Source organism: Crocodylus porosus, unplaced genomic scaffold (assembly GCF_001723895.1).
Source record: "Crocodylus porosus isolate Cpor-Errol unplaced genomic scaffold, CroPor_comp1, whole genome shotgun sequence".
NCBI lineage: Eukaryota > Metazoa > Chordata > Crocodylia > Crocodylidae > Crocodylus > Crocodylus porosus.
Window position 1 is genome coordinate 23,913,002 of NW_017728948.1, and position 14,806 is coordinate 23,927,807.

Here is a 14,806-nt window from a genome sequence, read left to right on the forward strand (position 1 = left end):
AAACACTGTAATGAATTTCTAAGGTGTCTTTTATTGATATATCATTTATTGAACAGTACAACCTGCCTCCATTAAATATTTTATTCTTCTACTATAGGCTCCTTTCCACAACTAGTGCAGGAAACCTAATCTCAGTCCATAAAAGATACTTTTTTCAAAGTGTTTAAGTATAGTGGGTTTCTTGATAAGTAAAATATGGATGCATTGAAACAACTAGTTTAGTCACTGAAAGGAGTAGAGCTTCAAAGGATGCACAGGTATTTGTTGTGCTCAGCACTGAGCCATACTGTAGTATCAGTGCAGTTCATTTTTCTTTTCCCTATTGAAAAATGATCCTCCCACCTGATGCTATAATCTGATTGCATCAGTACAATGTATTTTGACCCTGACATGACTACTGGATTATGTTTGATGACCACTAGTTACATAAAACAGAATACTTTATTTCATTTGGACACTTTTTAAGCTGTAACATTCTCCCTTAATAAGGAAATCAGAGAGCAAATATTAAATAGTGTAAGATAAGCAAAAAAGGGGCATATTGTTCTATACATTGAGTTGTATTCACGGGTTACCAGATCTCACAATCAATATATTCAACATTTGTCCCTTTCTTCTCCCAATTAAGCTTTCAAGAAAAAGCAAGAATAAGTCCTCTAAGTTTCTTTTCTGCTCTGTCAGCCAAGGAGATCGTATTAAGTTTCCCATTAGTACTTTTACAGGAAGTGTTACTTTAGAGTGAATTCTAAATTTCACTTGGGCTACAGGAAGTTTTAGTAGTAGCTTCTTTCTTTGCACTTGTCAAGATGTTTGTGCTTTTGAGAAAGCAACTTAAAAGTTTTTGCTTATGTTAGTACATTTTTAAATAAAGTTCTTTGTTAAGATTGTACATTATTGAGCTTAATAGCATTGCCAAGAAACATATTATTTTATGGTTTTATTTTTGTCTAAAGACAGAAAAAGCCCTCCAGCATTTAATGCAAAACTATATTGCTAAATTATTAATAAAATTACTATCCCTCTGTTTTTCCTTATTTTTAGATAGGATCTTATTTAATTAAGTCATATTTCCAAAGATAATATAGTTCAGAATCAACTAAAATAAGAAAAATATATTTTGCATTTCATCCCTTTTGGCTCACTCAACTTAAGCATTCAACCCCTCTGTGACTGGTCTGTAAAGCTAAGGGGGTCTTCCCCAAAGCTAGTACTAGTATATAGCAGCATCACTGAGGTCATGGACAGGGATTCATTTTTAGCAGGAAGAATTTAAGACAAATTCAGATAAATCCTTACCACCAGAAAAACAGTCCAGGAGCTGGAGCTTGCACACTTTTCCAGCCCCTTGGCTGAGCAACTACATAGGCAAGCTCTCCAAACAGTGATCAGTAGAGAACTGCTCTCTGGGCTATCCCTACCCTTAGGTGAACCAATTAATTGACAGCCTGTACTTTCCACTGCCTGGCTTGTAAATCAACAGGTGGGGATTTAAAGCTTGTGGGGCCAGGAACAGAAACAGCCCTCCCAGCCCTTGTGCCTGCCCCTACTGGCTCTTGTATCACTGCATGCACCACCAGCTGGTATCAATCTGAAAGATCTTCTGAAGGAAGCACATTTCCTCTGGGAGAAACTGAATGAACGCTTACACATTCCTAATTTCTGCTGGGAGAGTGGTAATTTTCCTCAACAGAAACATAATGCCTCTACATTACTTAAGTCACCAGGAGCTAAATGCAACTTTCTGATTCCCTATAGGAGTTCTATGGCAATTCTTAAAGCCACTTAAGCCCATAGGAGTGTTCATCTTTCATCCCATATGCCAGTTTTGCTTTAGTAAAGATTTTAAGAAGTTTCAGGCTACCATAGCAAAAATCTCCAACCTGCCAGCTGAAATAGTGTTATCTTTGTAGACAGTTGGGCAATATTTATTACTAAATGCCTTCACCAATCCTAACTGAGACCTTATAAAATGAATTTAAGAATTCAGCCTGCACCTATGTCTTGAAAAATAAGATAGCAAGAAAAAGGTAAAGAATAAACTGAATTTACATTTTCATAATCATCAAATGCCACCTCTCATTAACCTCACACTTTCAAAAATCAGTCTGCTTCCTTGCAAAGCAATCCATGATATTGTAAGTGAATTGATTTAGTTCTGGCAAATCCAGCTGGATGGGGAGAGTTCTTAAAGCACTAAATCATGCTTTAAGAGTTACACAATCTTAGGACTGAAGAGATTGCCCCCATATAAGAAAATGTGCACGTTCTCACCTTAAAAATTAATACATCCCCACAATCTCTGGAAAAATTATGCTAATAGCTGTACTGAGAAAAAGAGTGGCATATTAAAATGTTTACTTACAGGTTGTAATTAATTTGCTTGTAAATGATTCTCACCACATTGTCGGGGTTACCTGCAAACAACTAAAACTATTAACTTTTTCTGCAGTAGGACTAATTGATGCCTAACCAATACTTTCCATAATTCAGACATGTTACCATGCTTTTAAAATACTACTCATATTCTCAGTGTAAACAACTCCTTAGTTATAACTGATTGATATACAGTGTGCTGGACCCAAATAGCAAGGTTGGACCTTTGCAAAATGCTCAGAAGTCTAAAAGAAACTGCTCAACAGAAACTAGTGCTTATCAGTGCTAGTATATGTTTCTGGTAAACTTAAGAGGTTCTAGTAAGCTTTATCCAAGGAAAGGAGCTTTAAATAAGTGTTATGCCAAATTGAAATTTGTCATTGAAATTTGACCCATTAACTTGCACCTTGTGTCTTCACTTAGGCTTCTGCAAACCATTCTTATCTGGAAACATTTTACACAGGCTTTGTGCTTCCTTTGCAAAGCTGTAAATGACAACACAAGTACAAGATAATGAAGGGTTAGGCTGTGCAAGGGAAACTTCAGTAGAAATGCATAAATTCCCCTGTTTCCAGTAAAAGTTTGTTTCTCGCCATTAGCAATTAGAATTGTCAGCTGCTGGTCCTTACAATTAAATTACTATTAGGCCCTTCAGAGTGTTATGGATAAATCAATATGTTATCATGCCCATTAAATATCCTTTCTATAATGCTATTAACAGCTTAGTTCTTCTCTAGGGCAATAGTGCTAAGGTTGCTTCTAGTACACTGTCATCCTCATAATTGCTCCTTGCTTGCATTTGCTAAGAATTCTCAAATTGCAGGTCCAGATTTTATATGTTTTGTCTAAGTTTCATCTCAAATAAGTTATGTTCAACTGAAACCCTTACCGTGATCGATTTTCTTACAGGTTTCCTGGAAAGATTTTGTGGGTATAAAAATGGGTTTTCTGTCAGTCACTTCAGTGATTATAACATGCCAGGGGGGTTTAGTAAACTGATATTAATGTAGCTCTCAAATGGCAGCACAGTCATACTTTCTGCTTTCTTCAATTACAAACAGATTCTTTTTACCCATGAACTGAGCCAACAAGAACTGAAACATTTGATCCAGGGGTTCAGGTACCCCTACTAAAGGAAGTTACTAAAGAAAGTTAAGTTCAGTGCTCTGCGCTACCACACATTTCCTCTGTGACCCTTTGTAAGGAACTGTGCCAGCCTGCAACAGGAAACCCAGCATTTCTCATGTTTTTCTCCTTAAAATGAGAAAATTTGCATTTTATCATGTTTTACCATGGTGAACAGAAAACCCAGATCCCTGTTGATCACCCAAAGTTCAGAGACTACCTGGACCAAAATGTACCAAGTGCTGGCAGTTTTGTGTGTACAAACAAGCTTCATTCACCAAGAATATGTCCCTGTAGTGATTGCTTTGTATGTACACTCCACAAAGTCTGCATTGGCAGAGTATGAATCCTTCTGCATTGTGGCTGATGAAGCCACTGAACCTTAAGATAACTAAGTATCGCACATTTTATTTGGACCTGTGAGGTGGACTGACTAGAATCTGTCTGTTTTCAAACACTTGGTCCACCTCACATCTATCAATGTTTCTACCATGTGTCAGGCTAGGGTGAAATCAATTGTAAGCTATGGCTTAGAATTTAACAGGATCTCAGCATTTCTGTATGGCATGTATATATGCAAGGCTTTCTCTGATGTGCTCCAAGGAATGTTGCCCAACGCAGTTCATGTCACCTGCAGTCCGCACATTCTGTCTTTAGTAAGTGACATCTGGCATGCACAGTTCCCCAAAGTGAATAGCCTGCTGTCTTCCTTCAAGAAAGCCTTCAAGCACTGTTTAGGCTGTACACTCTGATACAGGGAGTCCTTCACCAGGTCAAAGTGAGCACTCACATGCAACTGCATTGCTGCCACAAGAGCCTGTGGCTCAGAAGGTGGAATTTGTGGTTCAGTGTGGTCCACTACTATGCTGACCATATGCAGTACTATCAGCAGTTTGGGAGCAAGGAGCTGGAAATCACGCCTGGTGCACAGTGCATGCTTAAGCTTCATGAGCTTCTGGAACAGGGAGACGCTCAAGATCAAGTGAAGTTTGTGGCTAAAATGCCACTGGTTCATGGAGCTTCTAACGTGGTTTGGAGGCCAACCAGCTGTGATCCACCACACCCACAACAAACTGATGGATTTGATAAGGTGGGTCAAAGACATCACAAGAACTGTCAAGCTGTCATTGTGAAAATCACTGGAGAAGGGAGCTGTTCCAGGCAATGGCTGTAAATCTGTACCAGTACTACAGATATGACCTGGCACTGCCACTGCGGTTTAGACAACTGGCTGCCTCCCTTCTTAGTGCTGTTTGCATTTTGGCCCTCAACTAGGTGTCTGAGTTGTGACACTCAGCTACTGAAAGCAATCTTGGGAAGGCGGCAAGAGCATGACAAGGAAAATGCTGCCTACATAAACTTTGTCAAAGAGTCCCAGATGCCTATGTTAGTGCCTGCATTTTGGGACTCATTTGTGAACAGTTTCCACATCCGTACAGCCTGGCAAAATGCCACCTTATCATTCCAATGAACTCAGAGGATACTGAGAATGCCATTTCAATGTATGGACAAGTGTTCACCCTACAGAGACAAAGAAAGTCAGCAGCAACTGCCACTGGGTGCTGCATGCTAGCATTTAACAGCTAGCAAGAATGACCTGTCTCAAGGTTAGCATTGAATAAGCTCCTTTTTGGATGGTTTGACAGTCATCCATCATTACAGATCCTGGTGTATGCGTGGCAGGTCACTTAGACCTTTGGTGCATGTACCTAGGCAGAAGTACAGCAAAGCAGAGGCTGCCCAGACCTTCCATGCTCCCTTTTAAGCCACTAGGACAGAATCCAAAGGCTAGACTAAGTCCAGACATTTGGTGCCTCCACAGCTGTAGTTGTATTGTAGTAACACCCCCACCCCCCAATTTTTTTTTTTATTTAAAAATACACTCCCTCCCCTTCCCCTAACCATTTCTGATGTTGTCTTTGCCCTCTCTATCCCTTATGAGTGATTACAAGTAGTACTAGGTAAGCTAACATAAGTTCTTATATGCTATTATTGTAATAAGCCCCTTTTTATATTATATTATGTTCCTATTAAATTTGTATTAATTTTTACTGTTTTATATTGAATTTATATGATTTAGGCCTATGTCTGTAAAGTAATGTCAAGTAATGTCAAGTTTCCATTTTGTATGTCAAGCCTCCATCTTGTGTCCTCTGCCTGGGTGTAACCTATGACTCATGCCTAAGCAGTCTCATGTAAATTGCTTCCTGAATGAATGGGGATGAATGAGGGTGTTTGAGAGACAATGGCAGTAGGTCTAAAAATAGCTCCCTCCGAATGACTGTACCATCAACTCGACAACCCAACTATCTTCCTGCATTGACCCTCCCTAGCTCAAGATTTGGAAGACAAAGGCTGCTGTAGAAACCGGCCAAACCACCATTACTGATACGTGAAACTACATGTCCTAGCCTGGAGTGCATATTCTCAGTACACCAGGGACTGACTCTTGCCTGGTCATGCCCCTGCCACTAGGGTCACAGAAGGTCTGTCACTATAAAAGCGGGCAGTGAAGACAGATGCAGTGGGATGCCCTCTCCATCTGGACCAGCACTACCCCACACCACCTATCTACCCAGAGGCCCTGCCAGCAACCCCCCTCTGGACAACACCTTGCTGGAAAAGACCCCGACTGGCCATCGAGGATCAACTCACAGCCTAGGATAGGTAGCTATCACCCACCTTCCTTCCTCAAGCAAAGGACCTGGACAACGTCCCTACACGCCTTAACTTCAATCCCTACAAGCCTTTTTCTCTCCTGCTACCACTGTGTGGGTGTGTATGTGAGTGCGTGTGTGTGCGTGTGTAGGAACCAATAACTTTGTAGGGCTGTGTAGTGTGTTGTCTGTTTAATAAACCTGTTATTTTTAAACCCTGAGTTGGGTTTTTGTCTTATTGACTTCCCAGCTATCTCCCAGCTTTCTGCCTTTCTCTTTCCTAGCTATCTCCTCCTTGCCACCAGGCTTTTTCCCTTGCTTCCACCCTAGTGCCAGGTGACCTTGAGTAACCCCAGGGCACATTAACCCTAAGTAACCCCAAGCCCCAATGACCTCAAGTAACCCTGGGGCTGCTTGACCTTAAGTAATCCCAGCTCGCCTCTGGTCTGCCAGTTCTAAACTCAGCCCTGGCACTTTCACTCTCTTATTTTTCCCTCTTTCAACTTAACCCCCATTCATCTCCCTCCTTCCCCTCCTTCTGGAAATCTTTGACCCTTGATTCCCCCTCCCATTGTCACCAAGCACCCTAGGTACCCCCAAGCACCCCAAGCACATACACCCCACACCACCCAAGTTAGGAACTCACCTGTGTGTATGTGCTTGAATTGGTGATAGGTGTGCACAGCCTGGTAATCTTGAATGTGCATGTGTTCCTAGTGCATGAGCACATGCCTAATTGATTTTTGTGTATATATGTGTAATTGTGTCACACCCTCTCATCTAACAACACAATTTTGAGATCCTGAGAATTGGCCTGGCCCTATAGGACACCAGTATAAGCGTTCAGAAATCAAACCCAGGTCCCCTGTATGGCAGATAAGGAACCACAGGGGAGTCCAAACTCCTTTTTACAACTTCATTTAATAAAATATAGTCATGGTATTAGTTACAATTCATGTTGTGTATAGCTTTAATTTCTTAAAGACACTTCAATTTAGAATTTAATTAAATGCATCAATTAATGGTTTCCATGGGCTTAATCAGGGTAAAGCCATGGTTTCGAGCTATCTGCCAATCTGCAGTGAGGGGAGGGACTGCTGGGGGCCCTCGACCACTCACAGGCATGGGGTGGGGCATGCTAAGCCTGCAAACATGGCAGCCAGCCCTGTGATCTGTCTGCAAAATGAACCACCTGCCTTCTTGATTCGGGTAGACCTCTACCCATAAAAGGGCTAAATGTGAGACTAGAATTTGCCATGGCAGTTGATAAGTTTGCTTTTTCTTGTCTACACAGAGTTGTAATAGCAGAAACAACTGGAAATACCAGGATATCAAGATTAGGGAAATTACCTGAAAGAGCTCAAAAACATTTAAAATCAGGAACTGACTTGAAACACTGGCTTTCTTTCCCTAAAGAAAGAATTCCATGGTGTGTGGCAAGGAAGGAGAGTAGTGGTGTATGCATATGTACAGGAGTCAGCACATGTCTACAGCCAGGTCTTTTTTGCATGTTATAGTGGTGATCAGGATAACATGGCTGTCATAGAACTAGGTGAGCACTTCCTCTTTGGTCAGCCACCAAACAGCTGTGTTGGGTCCCAATCCACCAGGATCACTGTGCTTTAAGCTTCTAGAATCTGTACATGGCCTAGGTCCTTGCCCTTGTTTGGGGTCTGTAGGCACACTAAAGTGGGAGGTCTTTTATGTAGTACCCATCTCAACAGACAGGCAGTCCACACTGCCTAGAATAGTGAAAGTGTGTGGATTTTGGGAGAGATCACTACAAGACTGGTTATGCATGCATGCTTATAGGTAGCACATTCTTTGAATAGAATACAACATTATATTTATTGTTGCCTTCTTAAAGGATCAATTCAGGGTTGCACTGTAGTTGAATACACACCTGAGAATTCTCACTTGAGTTCAAGTTGTTTACATATTCAAGTTAGGTCAGCTTTTAACCTTTGGTTATATTTCAGCAGATTTGTATGAAGCTATTAAGTTTGAATGCTTTCAACATTTTGGTAATATTTTATATTGAATAGCATATCTAATAATAATAGCTGAGCAATGCCAAGTAAACATCAGCACTATTACATGTCTGTCTCTTGATCTCTGTGGGTTACAGTGTGCTTTTAAAATTTGCCCTAAGTGAAAGGGTATGTTTATACATGTTCCTTTGGGTGTGAGCGGTGGATGTCATCTACAATTTACTACTCTTTTGATTGGTCAGTTGTCACAGAATGTATGAAGAAGTCATTCTTCAGAACAATTGCAGCGTGAGAAGGAAAGCTCTACTTCCATTAGCTCTGAATAGGGAGCAGGCAGAGATGGAAGCTGGCCCTAAACCCTTACTTGGGTAACGGACGAGGGAGAAATCCAACCTCCTGACTTACTGTGTCAGCAGTCACAGAAGACATGGGAGATGTGACTTCTGCTAGAACACAGAAACTGAGACTCTGAGATTGGGCACAGGCCCATACATATCCTAGGTGGGTTAGCTTGCTCTACACTGCATTTGAGGATTACTCAAATCTAAAGAGGAGGAGAACCCTGATGATGACTGAAGGACACATGCTGAGGGGACCCAATTGTTGATCAAGATGATTGTGACCGAACAGGAATAGTGACTGTTGTACTGTTATAGCTCCAAAGAATACAGAAGAAATAAGATTTGTTTAGTAATATCTTTTATCTATATAGTTGGGAGAGAGAAGCTTCTAGGCGTGCAATGCCCTTCCACAAATCTAGGAAAGAAGCAGCCTAAATACCAGGTAGAACAATTACTTTTGTTTAAACTCATTACGTAAGTGTAAATGATCACTTGAATACGAAAAAAGGGCAAAGAGAAGTTAACAATTATCCAAGTAAAGAATAGTTCACATACATAAACTTAATTAGGTAAAAGAATAAAACTGTTCAAAAGGTAAGAGGGTTTTTAACTATATGTGGAGTATGTGGTGGGACATGTCCCACCACAGCTGATCCATTTTATTGGAAGAAATGCACGACATCACCCCTTGTCCCACATCAGAAACAGGCCCAACGAGGGGCCAGAGGCAGTGTGCCCCTTACCAAGAGATGTCCTACCACTCTTGCTGCTCTGTGTGCCTTTGTTGGGACCAGTGCTGACCCATCCCTCTGGGTGAAGTCTGTCAGCACAGGTCATGGAAACGAGGTGTGGTGTAGAGCAAGAGGTTGGAATTTAGAAGCTGTTCTGAGCAAAGGGCAGCCTTGCCACACAGATTGTGGGCTGTGGCAGTAGCTGAATGCGAGTCTCCTGTGTCTCACTGCAGAAAAAAAGGGATTCCATCCCCTCAGTTTTCCTCCCACATACTATTTCTAACTGTGTCTTTATTATGCTAGTCTTTCCTCCTTCCAGTTGTCTCTTTAACTCTCCAGTCTTTATTCCTTTTCCTTCTCACTCACCTCTAAGAGGTCCCTCTGCTGTCCCACTCTGTAGAAGCTTCTTGCACAGCACTCCCTCACATTAGCTTATAGTGGAGATATCCCAGTGCTCTTCTTAGGATTTAGCATGGTTGTAACTATACATATATTATTATTTTAATCAATAATAAAAGACATCTGTGAAAGCATAGTATTAAAAACAAACATTCTTATAGGTTTATGAATGTCTTTCTTATCTGTCCCAGGCAAGATGAATCTATTTGCCGAGACTTGCTTTGTTGTTCGCCTTTTGCAAATATTTTAATGAAGAAGTTCACTGGGCTACATACTTGCTGGAAGGACTGACCATATGGAATCATGGAGAACAGCTGAAGAAAATTTAAATTTGAATTTCTAAACATGAGATTTTATCCCAAAAATTGATTGTATGGATTAGACTTATTCAGTCAAGGAACAAAAATATGGTCCTTCTGTCCAGTCAAAAGAGTTCCAGTTCATATGTTTTCAGGAAGTAAATATTAGCACTAATCAGAAAATGGCAGTTATTTTTTGTAGAAAAAAAATGAAAACAATGAAAATTTTGGATTTTTAAAAATTCTGGTATACATTTTTTGGTTCTTTGACAACTAGAAAATTATACTTTTAAAATACCAAAAAATAGTTTTGAAGGAAAAATAATGGTTTACTGGTGTTTGAAAACTGATACTATGGTAATATGGGGGAGGGAAGAGAGACTTTGAAACCTTACTGGTTTTCATGTTTTGGTTTTCAAACAAATTTCTGAAGAATATTTTCACTAGAAGAAAAAAGTGTTGATGAGAATTTTCAGTCAGCTAAACCATGTAAAATAGGCTGACTAAAAGAATCCGTACATTGAACAGTACTCATAGAGCTAAAAGTCATGGAAGACATGCAAAAACCCCCTCAGAAGTAGGCATGGTTGTCCTTTGTGTCTGTGTGAAAGTTTTAAGAAAGATTCAAGTTCTACTAAAGACTCAGAATTAGCCTCAGAAAAAAACAAGCGCATGTGAAAAATATCCCAGATTTTTAGCAGACAATATACAAACAGAAAGAGGTGAAATTCATCAGATAAACTACTTATTATAAATCTATTCTTACTCCCAACCTGCAAATTTTTACTCACAGAAACAGCTTTACCCATGAAGAATTCCACTGTTTACCTTCCTTATTTAAAATATTATTTACTAAGGGTTAGTCCCATCCCTGTCCACCAACAGTTCTTTACCAGACTTTCAGTTTCTGCATGGAAAAGCTCAGTGAAAAGATCACTGAAAACATCACAACACTACAAAAGCTGAACATTAGTAGTGGTCTAGGTTACGGTCAATAAAGAGGCAGGGAACAGAAGCTCCTATTTCAGCGCTTAGTACAATACCTGCTCTGTAGGTAAACAGGAGTCTTTAGTTTAACAGTAGTGTCAGACCCTTAACTTTGACATACACACATATTTAATTATTAAATTTAAAAGTAAAGACATTTCCTATGAATAGCTTTCACAAAAGGAGTACACTAAGATTTCCTCTGCTTTTTATTTAAATTAATAATGTGAAAGAGAAGGCTGAGGTAATCATTTCACTCAAATGAAGTAAAACAAAGGAACCTCTATTTCACTGATATACCAAAGGCTGTTCAGAGACCCCCACCAATTGTTCATCTCAAACTATTGAATCAAATCAAGCCAAAAATTACTCTAATCACGAACAGCTACATTGTGTTTGGTCCTTGTGTGGCAGATGTAGTTAGCTTTCCACCCACCACTAAATGGTTTCTGTGAAAGCCAGCCCCAAAGGGAGGCTCTGCTCCATCCCTAGACTCCCAGGGATGCCATCTACTTCAAAGGCAGTGAGAAGGATTAGGGCAGGGGTGGGCAACCCCCGGCACATGTGCAGAGCATGGTACGCTAGGCCATTTTGCTCAGCACGCCATGGCCAGCCCCAGCTCTGGGTTGCTGCTGCCAGCAACAGAGCCTGGGCTGCTCCCAGCAGGGCTTGCAGCGTCCCAGCTGCTTGCTGGGAGCAGCCCGGGCTCCCGGCTGTCAGCAGCTACCCAGAGCCAGGGCCGACTGCTGCTGGAAGGCTCCAAACAGCTGCACCGGGCTCTGGAGCCCTGGCATCAACTCCATACTGGCATGTTCAGGTGTGCCTCGGAGCAGATGGTGGGGGAGGGGCCTGAGGCAGCACAGCCCCAGTCTCTCCCGTGCTCCCGGCACAGAGCTGGTGATCAGGCTCCAGACCCCAGCACAGCTGTCTGTAGCCAAGCTGGGCTCTGGGCAGCTGCATCAAGCAGTGGGCAGGCTGCAAACAGCTGTGCTGGGCTCCACATCTCTGACATCAGCTCTGTGCTGGTGACGACTACACACACACCTCCGGGCATACAGCAGGGCAGCACAGCCCACCCCAAGGTGCACGCACAGTCGCCGCCAGCATATAGCTGATGCCGGAGCTGTGGAGCCCGGTGCAGCTGTTTGGAGCCTCCAGGCTGCTTCCAGTAGGCAGCTGGGATGCTGCAAGCCCTGCTGGGAGCAGCCTGGGCTCCAGCAACTACCCAAAGCTGAGGTAGCTGCTGACAGCCACAGAGCCCGGGCTGGGGGGCAGGAGCTTTGGGTGGGGGGGCAAGGGGCAGCAGGGCTGGGGAGCAGGGGCAGCAGGGCTGGCCCGCAACAGCTTTGGGTGGCAGGCAAGGGGCAGGGGCTCTGGGTGGGGGGCCAGGGGCTTTGGGTTGGGGGAAAAGGGGCACAAGCAGGATATCCTACCATGTAACCCTGCCCTTATTTTGTTTTTCTGGCATGGTGGCACTCTGGCACCTTCCAAGGTAGGCATTGTGGTGTTTTTCGGCATTCTGGGAAAAAAACATTGCCTACCCCTGGATTACGGAAAGTGCAGGACCATGGGATTTGTTTCTTCCCATCATTTCATTGCCCCAAATAGAACTCTTGAGTTACCCTAGCAAGGCATGGCAAATACCATTTTTTTCGACAGTTAAGCCTATAGTTGTTGTTTCTAAATTCTGTTGTTTTTAAAATCAGACTTAGAGGAACTTCAGAACATGGGAGAAATAGATGACGACTGGATTGGGAAGAGGACACAAGGGGAGAAGGGAGAAAAAAAATTACAATTTTAGGGACATTAGCCATCCAAAATAATCAATGTGTCCAGATTTGCTTGAATTATTGTATTGCCCAAATGTTCCCAAAGCTGACTGCTCGATCCATTACCTGTCACTCTTGGGATTAGGAGACGAACATAAATGAGAGAGTATTTGGAATTAATATTGCAATGTTAGAAGATTTTACTGAGGATGCAGCAACAAAACATCCTGATGTGTAGGAAGACTAGCAAGTACGGCAGAAGACCAACTTGGCTTAGCAGGGAACTTGTCAGTGAAACTTGGACATAAAACTAGGGAAGAGTATTTGAGTACTGCTTAGGCATGAAAAGACAGAATCAGGAAGGCCAAAGCATAATTGGAATTTGCAGTTAGGGATGTGAAGAGTAACAAAAAGGGTTTCTACAACAAGCAACAAGAGGAAAATGTGGGTCCTTTACTAAATCAGGGAGGAAACCTAGTGACAGAGGATGCAGAAAAGGCTGAAGTACTCAATGCCCTTTTCACCTCAGTCTTCACAAACAATGTCAACTCCCAGACTACTGCACCAAGCAGGATAGTTTGGGGAGGTGAGCAGCCAACAGTGGCAAAAGAACAAGTTAGGGACTATTTAGAAACACTGGAAGTGTACAAGTCCATGGGGCTACATGAGATGCAACCAAGGGTCCTGAGGAAGTTGGCCAACGTGACTCCACTGGCGAGAGGTCCCAGGTGATTGGAAAAGGGCAAATATAGTGCCCATCTTTATAGGGAAATATAGTGCCCTTCCCAAAAAAGGGAAGAAGGACGATCTAGGAAACTACAGACCAGTCAGTCTTACCTCAGTCCTTGGAAAAATCATGGAGCAGGTCCTCAAGGAATCTATTTGTAAGCACTAGGAGGAAAAGAAGGTGATTAGGAACAATCAGCATGGATTCACCAAAGGCAAGTCACGCCTGACCAACCTGATTTCCCTCTATGATGAGATGACGGTCTCTGTGGATGCAGGAAAAGCACTGAATATGATATAACTTGACTTTGGCAAGGCTTTTGATATGGTCTCCCACACATTCTCACAAGCAAGCTGAGGATGTACGGGTTGGATGAACTGTCTGTAAAGTGGATCGAAAACTGCCTGAGAGGGTAATGAATGACTTGATGTCCAGCTGGCAGCCAGTCACAAGTGGAGTGCCCCAGAGGCTGGTCATAGGGCTGATTTTGTTCAATATTTTCATCAACAACCAGGAAGATGGGATGGAGGGCATCCTTAGCAAGTTTGCAGATGACAATGAGCTGGGGGAAATAGTAGATACACTGGAAGATAAGGCTGGGATTCAGAGAGACTTAGAGAAATTGGAGGATAGAACCAAAAGAAATCTCATGAGGTTCAATAAGAACAAGTGCAAAGTTCTCAAAGTAGGATGGAACAATCCCAGGCATCAGAACAGGCTTGGGACTGACTGGCTAAGAAGCAGCTTTGCAGAAAAGGATCTCGGGGTGACAGTGGACAGTAAGCAGAATATGAGCCAACAGTGTGCTCTTGTTGTGAAGAAGGCTAAGAGCATATGGGGCTGCATTATTAGAAGTGTTGCCAGTAGATTGAGGGAAATGATTTCCCTCTATTCAGCACTGGTGAAGCCACATATAGAGCACTGTGTCCAGTTTTGGGCCCCCCACTACAGCAAGGATATGGATAAATTGGAGAGAGTCCAACAGACAGTAACAAAAATGGTTAGGGGGCTGGGGCACATGACTTATAAGGACAGGCTGAGGGAATGGGGTTATTTAGTCTGGAGAAAAGACGCAGGGGGAATTTAATAGCAGCCTTTAACTACCTGAAGGGTAGTTCGACAAAGGATGGAGCTAGACTGTTCTCAGTGGTGGAAGATGACAGAACAAGAAACAGTGGTCTCAAGTTGCAGCAACGAAGTTTAGGTTAGATATTAGGAAGAACTTTCTCACTAGGGAGGATAGTAAAGCACTAGAACATGTTACCTAGTGAGGTTGTGGAACCTCCATTCTTGAAGGTTTTTAAGACCCAGCTAGACAAAGCCTTGGCTGGGATGATATAGTTGAGGACATTCCTATTTTGAGCAAGGGGTTGGACTAAATGACCTCCTGAGGTCCCTTCCAAACCT